Genomic DNA, 8,777 nt, shown 5'->3' with positions numbered 1-8,777 from the left:
TATATAGAGATAGAGATATATATATATATATATATATATATATATATATATATAGATATATATATATATATATCTATATCTATATATATATATATATATATATATATATATATATATATATATATATATATATATAGATATATATATATATATATATATATATATAGATATATATATATAATATATATATATATATATATATATATATATATATATATATATATATATATATATATATATATATCTATATATATATATATATATATATATATATATATATATATATATATATATATATATATATATATATATATTTTTTTAGATGTTCACGTCTCTGGCTGGGTTCACACTTGTGCGATGCGTGAACCAGCGTGATTCCTGTGCGGGGTTTCACATCGCACCTACATTGACATCTGCGCACCACTGCGGGTGTCAATGTAAAGTTAATGACACCCCCAGATCATTTCACAGATCGCAGTGCGAACTATGTAATGGTGCAGGAATCGGATCGCATGGGTGTTCACACCCATGCGATCCGATTCCAGTGCGGACCAAATAAAGGGTCCTGTACCATTTTGGTGCAAATGCAATATGATTTAGGGCCAGTTCCCACTGCTGCGGTGTCCGAGATCGGATGTGATTCGCACCGCAGTGCAAAATCACATCCGATCTCTGTGCGATGCGATTTCAGCCATACAGATAGTATTGCTAAATTTGCATTGCCCTCGGACCAAACTCTTACAGGACCCTTTTTTTGGTCCACAGCAGAATCGGATTGCATGGGTGTTCACACCCATGCGATTCGATTACTGTCCGAGTTTGCAGATCGCACTGCGATATGCGAACTGATTTGGGGGGTGTTAACTTTTAGGCCCAGTTCACACTTGTGCGATGCCGGACATCGCACAGGCATCGCATGTTATTTGCAGCACACTGCCATTCACATTACATGCGATGTCTGTGCGGTGCGATATCAGCTGTACAGATAGTATGGCTGATATCGCACCGCATTCGGTGCAAACACGCACAGGACCCTTTTTTCTGTTCGGACCAGAATCGGATCGCATGTGTGTTCACACATATGCGATCCGATTCATGTCCGAACTGTCAGTTCGCAATGCGATATGCAAGCTGATCTGGGGGTGTCCTTAATGTATTGACACTCCCCAGCGATTCGCATATGGCAGTGTGAACTGACATGCGAGTCGGTGCGATGCGGGAACCCGCAGTGGATTCGCAGTGTTCTCGCACCGCACCAGTTTATCAATTTTTATGTTTATCTATAATGAAATATATTTTATTTTAATTTATTAATAAATATTTATACTTGTATACTTTATTAAAATTATTTTTTTAATGATTATAAATGTATTTTGCATTTATATGAATGGTGTATAGCTGCATTACATATGTGCATTACATTCATTTACTATACACCATTCACATTTAAATAGGGACATGTATGATCTTTAAATATTGATAAAAACAATGTTTTTTTTATAATTAGGTTAATGTATATTGTGTAGGGGGAATTTATCTTTATTATTTTATTAATATGTTGGGGAATAATGTGTGCTGATTTGTGTTAAACTTTTGTATTTTATGGTTCCTCATACTGTAATCCCGCTATATCACACGAGATTACAGTGAGAGGAGCCGTTCTCAGGAGTTCCTGGCGTTTGTAGATCGCTCCTCAACTCAACATGAGAAGCGATCTACACACTTTCATAAACAGGCACGCAGAGGAGAGCGATCTCCTCTGAGAATGCCTGAGAACTGAAAAGCGGTATTTTACCGCACTTTCATAAAAGGACACCTAAGTACAATGCCATCTCCAAAACACAGACCACAGAAGCAGATTTGCTTTCCATCCATATTCTTAATCTTATGCCATTGGTAGATAGTGCAATAGTGCAGGAATAGTGCAAGTCCTAATGTGTATCACATATGGTGAAGATGTGTACCGCCAATCGTACGTCTCATACCTTAAGTTCAAATTCACTAAAGTGGTTGTATACCACAGACATGATATATGAACAAAGCATTTCCCTAATTGTCATTTCTGTCCACTGACTCCTTCCTCTGCTATTAGCATGAGTCACTTCTGATGAGTTTTCCTGACACCAGGAAGTTTTCCTCTCAGAGCCGAGAGATCCTGTGGAAATTCTGGACTTTGAATGTCTGTAGGTGAAAAACAGCTGTATATAAATAGGTACAACTTATGTAGGAGGATTTGTTTCATTTGGGCATCGCCTGAGGCCAGTCACTAAGCTGGGTATATGTGAGGTTTTACAACCAATTTGCAGTAAAAAGGTCAAAGTGGTTCTATAGGTTGTTACCACTGCATGGGAGAACTCTACGCCATTATTTTCTGCACAGGGTTTCCCAGAGAAAGATAATTGTATATTATTCAATACAAGAAAAACAGACAAGCAGCGCCAATCTAAGTGCAGCAATATTGTAACATATTTGATATAGTAGTAATGCACTCACTCGAAACAGGATAAAAGCAGGCACATCTTGGTAAATGTCAGATGGTCATCAGGGATCCAAAATGATCATCCAGGCAGCGCTGTAATGTCTTGCTCGGCGGCGCCAGTGGTTTCCGGTGTTCCAGCCTACAGCATACATGACGCAGCAGAAAGCCATGTGGGAGGAAGCTATGACGTGCACGCGTTCATGCGTGCTCCATCAGGCATAGTCGTCGGCCATCTTAGGTGTGGTATATAGAGCTGGCAGGGTGGGCGGGCCAATCGGATAATGGGTCCGTCCCCCTTTCAGTAACCATACACACCAGGGAAGCCGAGGGGTGGGAATTGGGCATTGTAAAACACACCTGTATGCTCTAGCCCGGAACACCAGAAACCACTGGCGCCGCCGAGCAAGACATTACAGCGCTGCCTGGATGATCATTTTAGATCCCTGATGTCCATCTGACATTCACCAAGATGTGCCTGCTTTTTTCCTGTTTCGAGTGAGTGCAATAGTACTGAATTACATATGTTACAATATTGCTGCACTTAGATTGGTGCTGTTTGTCTGTTTTTCTTGTATTCTTCCCAGAGGTCCTTCTACTCTTGAGCGTGTTGCATTCCCTGTGCCAGCTACACTCCCTGTGGAAATCACCCAGGCTACTGACTTCCTTTAAAAACCCACTACCCCTATCATGAGTGATTACCAACATCATTTTATTTATATATTGACTCTCTGCTGCTCATTGGTCAGAACTTTGGACTACATGTTCAGGATCCTGACATCAAAATCATTCCCTCATAACCCCTGATGACACAGCTTTGCCTGCTGGAATACCTTAGCGCAACATTATTGTGTTTTTTCTATTATTTAATACGTTGGATTTTTTCACAGTCTGGAAGAAACCATGATAAAAACTGCTTGTGACAGCTATGATTTATTTACTGTATCACCGAATTAGAGCTTTTCATATTGGCATTGCTGGAAAAAGAATGCAGAGTGCAGTCTTGCACTCATCTATTTCTGTTAACAAACATACCTGAATCAAAACTCAGTGGAGTGCACACAGATGCCAGAACAAATGCACCAAGAAAATGCAGTGTCTACAGATAAGGAAAAAGTAGAGAAAAAGAGCTAACAGGAAATGGGGCGAAAGGATGACTGCATGGTGCTGCTGAAAATATCAGAAGAGAACAAGATAGGTTCTGGGAAGGGAGGATAGGAAAGGAGGGTATGGGGAAGATTTTTGTGAAAAATAGGATTTTTTTAAAACAGCTTACCTGTAAAATCCTTTTCTTTCGAAGGACATCACGGGACACAGAGCCACAGTAATTACTGATAGGTTATATAGGGTATCACTGGTGATTGGACACTGGCACACCCTATCAGGAAGTTCAACCCCCTATATAATCCCTCCCCCTACAGGGATACCTCAGTTTTGTAGCCAAGCAATATAGTGTATTAGAAGAGGGGATGGACTTCTGTGTCCCGTGATGTCCTTCGAAAGAAGAGGATTTTACAGGTAAGCTGTTTTAAAAAATCCTATTTTCTTTCTCAAACATCACGGGACACAGAGCCATAGTAATTACTGATGGGATGTCCCAGAGTAATGCTACCTGAGGGGGGGATAACCACGACCACGTAGGGTGCAATCAGACCTGAGGACCCTGTAACGCTGCCTGCAGCACACTACGCCCAAAGGCGATATCCTCATGCCTTCTCACATCCACCTGATAGAATCTGGTGAATGTATGGACTGAAGACCAGGCCTTGCAGATTTGAGCCATAGAGTCCCGGTGATGCACTGCCCAAGAAGCACCAATAGCCCTTGTGGAATGTGCCCTGATCTGAAACGGAGGAATCTTCTGTTTCAAACCGTAAGCTTGAATGATCAATTGTCGAATCCATTTAGAAATGGTAGCTTTTGATGCTGCCTGTCCTCTATTGGGACCCTCTGGCAGCACAAACAAAACATCCTTTTTGCGGATCTGAGCAGTTGCCCCGAGATAGGCCTTAACTGCTCTTACTACATCCAATGAATGTAGAGATCTCTCTTCCGGAGAACAGGGATCTGGAAAAAAGGAAGGCAGAACAATGTCTTGGTTTAAACGAAAATCAGAAACCACCTTCGGTAAAAAACTAGGATGAGGGCGCAGTACCACTCTATCCTTGTGTATAATCAAATAAGGCTCCTTACAGGAAAGGGCTGCTAATTCTGAAACTCTTCTAGCAGAAGAGATGGCCACCAGAAAAATTAACTTCCTTGTCAAAGGAATCTGACTTATTGGTTCAAAAGGATGTTTCTGTAACACAGAGAGAACCAAGTTCAAGTCCCAGGGGTTTAGGGGCGCTTTAACCGGAGGATTAAGACGCATCACCCCCTGTATAAAGTTTCGGACCAAAGAATGCGAAGCAGGTGGCCGCTGAAATAATACCGATAAAGCCGAGACCTGGCCCTTGATGGTACTCAAGGCCAGCTTCATCTCTAATCCTAATTGTAGAAAATCAAGAATTCTACCCATGACATATTTCCTGGGATGCCAACCTCTGGATTCACACCAGGATACATAAGCTTTCCAGACTCTATGATAAATCATTCTGGAAGCTGGCTTCCTTGCATTAATCAAGGTAGATATGACAGGACCTGAAAGCCCGCGACTCTTCAGAACGTGGGTCTCAATAGCCAAATCGTCAAATTTAGCGTTTGAAAGGCAGGATGGAACACTGGACCCTGAGATAACAGGACTGGGCGTACTGGTAGGGTCCACAGGGAACCCACCGTCATCCTTACTATTTCTGCATACCAAGTCCTTCTGGGCCAAGCGGGGGCCACTAGAAGTACCGACTTCCTTTCCTGCCTGATCCTGCGAAGGAGTCGTGGCAGTAGCAGAATAGGCGGGAATGCGTAAATCAGTGAGAACTGATGCCAAGGAATCACCAAAGCATCCGTCCCGCATGCAAGAGGATCCCTCGTCCTTGCCACAAATCTGTCTATCTTTTTGTTGAATCAGGATGCAAAGAGATCTACATCTGGGACCCCCCATCTTCGGCATATGGCCCAAAAGACGTCGGGGTGTAGAGACCATTCCCCTGGGAGTAACTGCTGGTGACTTAGATAGTCCGCCTGCCAGTTCTCTATCCCTGGAATAAAAACTGCCGATCTGCATGGCACATGCCTCTCTGCCCAGACTAAGATCTGGTTCACCTCCTTTTGAGCAGCTCGGCTCCTGGTGCCTCCCTGATGATTGACATAAGCCACTGCTGTGGCATTGTCGGACTGGATCCTGACTGGGCAGCCCTGCAACCTGATACTCCAGGCTTTTAGGGCTAGATATACCACCCGGATCTCCAGAATGTTAATGGGTAAGGTCCTCTCTGTCTTGGACCATATCCCCTGAACCGCAGACTGTTCCAGAACTGCTCCCCAACCTGACAGACTGGCATCTGTTACCACCATCCAGGTAACCGGTAGAAAGGATTTCCCCTTCTGCAGGTTTTCGGGTATGAGCCACCAATTGAGGCTCCGACGCACCGCATGCGACAGGTACATCGGAAAGTCTAATGCCTGAACCTTCTTGTTCCAGGTTGACAGAATACTGTGTTGCAGCATTCTTGAATGAAACTGAACATAGGGAACTGCTTCGAATGAAGACACCATCTTCCCTAGCAGCCTCATACAAAAGGTGGACAGAAGGACCCTTCTTGGTCCTGACTGCCAGAATCAGCTCCCTTAAAGCAGTGATCTTTGCCTGAGGTAGAAATACTTTCTCCTGGCTTGTATCTATGATCAGACCTAAATACTCCAGTCTTTTTACTGGTTTTAGGAAAGATTTTTCTAGGTTGAAGATCCAACCCAGGTGTTCCAGATACTTGACTGTGGATCTCAAGTTCCCGTTCAAGGAGGCTACCAACCGGTCTGTCAATAGCAGGTCGTCTAGGTATGCTATGACAGCTATACCCTGAGCCCTTAGTCTGGCCAGAGGAGGGGCCAAGACCTTTGTGAACACCCGAGGTGCAGTGGCTATCCCAAAAGGCAGAGCCACAAACTGGAAATGGCGCCCTCCTACCTCGAAGCGCAGAAACTTCTGATGAGTAGGAAAAATGGGCACATGCAGATATGCATCTCTGATGTCTATCGATGCCAGAAATTCTCCTCCCTGCAGGGTAGAGACTACTGTTCAGAGTGATTCCATGCGGAAGGACTGAATCCTTAGGAATCGGTTCAGATCCCTTAAATCCAGAATGGGTCTGACATCCCCATTTGGTTTTTGGACCGTAAAAAGGTTGGAATAGAAGCCCAATCCTTGGTCCTTTGCGGGAACCATCATAATGACCTCCTGCGACAAAAGCCGCTCTAACGCTAGAAGGAGCGACTGCTTCTTCTCTGGGTCTCTGGGGACACTTGATCTGAGGAACCGAGAAGAGGGAAATTCCTGAAACTCCAGCTTGTACCCTAAGGTTACCGTGGAGATTACCCATCTGTCCTGGAAATCCTCCTGCCAGAGCCCTGAGAACTGTCGCAGTCTTCCCCCCACTCGAGTGAGGGGGGGCGCCCCCTCATGCCGAGGTCTTAGTGTTTTGCCTAGTAGGCTTCTTCCCCCAGGACTTCTTCTGTCCCTGGGGTTGACTCTTGTCTCTGGACCCAGATGGAGGCGGCCGTCGAGACTGCCTGGAGGCTGAAGCCCCCGACGCTGGGGAAAGAGTCCATTTGAAAGAGGGACGCTTACTCTTCTTCTTACAGGTAAGAGAGTGCTTTTCCCACAAGAGATTCTCTTGATATAGTTATCCAAGTCCTCTCCAAACAACCTTTCACCACGAAATGGAAACCCCGCCAGGAGCTTCTTACATGGTGCTTCGGCTGACCAATTTTTCAACCATAGGATTCTACGTATATGCACCAACCCCAGTGAAAGACGGGAGGTTTGCACAATAGAATCTCTAATGGCGTCAACCACAAAGCATAAGGCAGCTGGAAGGTTAGCCAACCCCTGGGCCTGCTGTTCAGGTAATACTTTGATGACCTGCTTAACATGGTCTCTTAAATATTGACAGATTCCAATCGCTGCTACTGCAGGTTGAGCCACTGAACCTGCTAAGGAAAAAAACATCCTTCAATAGGGATTCCATCTTTTTAACTACAGGATCCCTGAGCATCTGAGCATTGTCTACAGGACAAGTCAGACTATTATTTACGGAGGAAATGGCAGCATCAATGGCCGGTATTCCCCACATTTTAATAAACTTTTCTTCCATTGGATAAAGTGTTGAAAACTTTCTCGGTGGAAAAAAACGTTGTCTGGGTGATCCCACTCAGAATAAATGAGCTTTTCAAGTAAATTATGAACAGGAAAAACCTGTGCTGTTTGGAAAGGTTTCAGTGACCCCAAAGCAGAAGAGGATTCTTTAGCAGTTTCAGGTAGGGGCAACTTAAATGTGGAGCGGACCAATCCAGTAAGGATCTGCACTAAGACTTTCTCCTCTTGGGAAGTCGCAGAGGGTCCCTCTCCACCTGATTCCTCTGAAGAGGAATCATCCATCCCATCCCGATCCTCTGAAAAGGATTTGTCTCCTTTATCCCAGAGCTCCTCTTCCTGAGGGTCTTGGGGAACAGAGGAAGGCCTAGTACATTTTCTTCCACTGAGTGAAGCTGTAATCACGGCCATTAATCTTTCCTCTAAACCATTAATGGTTGAGGAAAAAACCTCTTGAGTAATGTATACAGGGGCTGAAGTGCCAGAAGCAGGTGTAGCCCCTGACCCCAACGGCTCTCCCTGGCTAGCCGTCCCTGGCCCTTCAGGGGGGGAGGATGCTGCTGACAGGGGGCCCTCAGATCCCCTAGTGTCTCTGGTTCTTGGGGTGCTTGAACCTCTTCTACCCATAGTGCAAAGCAACAAGGTGTGAGGTATCACAAATGAACAAATGAACACTGACTGCTGAGCGATGTAGTCTGGCTAAAAGCCTTGCTACCCAATGCTCTGTCTGGTGTTAATCTTCACCTCTCACGCTGGGCTCCGTTTGAAAAAACCGTCAAAGACTGGGGCCCCCTACGAATAGGGGGATCCTGCAGTTCTGGGCCCATAAAGCACCCGGCTATAAATTAGGCTAGAAAACAATTTTCTAATATGCAGGGTCCAGTTCTCTAAAAAGAGAAGCATTACAGGTAAAGCCTTGTTTCTTCGGACACGAGGCCCGGGTACCATCCAATTCGGCCTAGAAAGGACACTTTGAATGGATCCGGTCTGCCTGGCTTGCCCCAGTATAGGATATAGGATATTCCCTTTGGAGCTCAGCACAGCACATCTTTA

General features: G+C 44.5%; 1 protein-coding gene across 4 annotated transcripts in view; it reads right to left on the bottom strand.

The window, feature by feature from the left end:
• The window catches only part of CYP20A1 (cytochrome P450 family 20 subfamily A member 1), a 99,176-nt gene that overhangs the window by 69,081 nt on the left and 21,318 nt on the right, over positions 1-8,777 (bottom strand). The gene's annotated exons all lie outside the window — the stretch shown is intronic.

This window comes from Aquarana catesbeiana, linkage group LG06 (assembly GCF_042186555.1).
Source record: "Aquarana catesbeiana isolate 2022-GZ linkage group LG06, ASM4218655v1, whole genome shotgun sequence".
Lineage (NCBI taxonomy): Eukaryota > Metazoa > Chordata > Amphibia > Anura > Ranidae > Aquarana > Aquarana catesbeiana.
The sequence above is the reverse complement of the archived record's forward strand: the minus strand, read 5'-3'. Positions and strand labels throughout refer to the sequence as shown.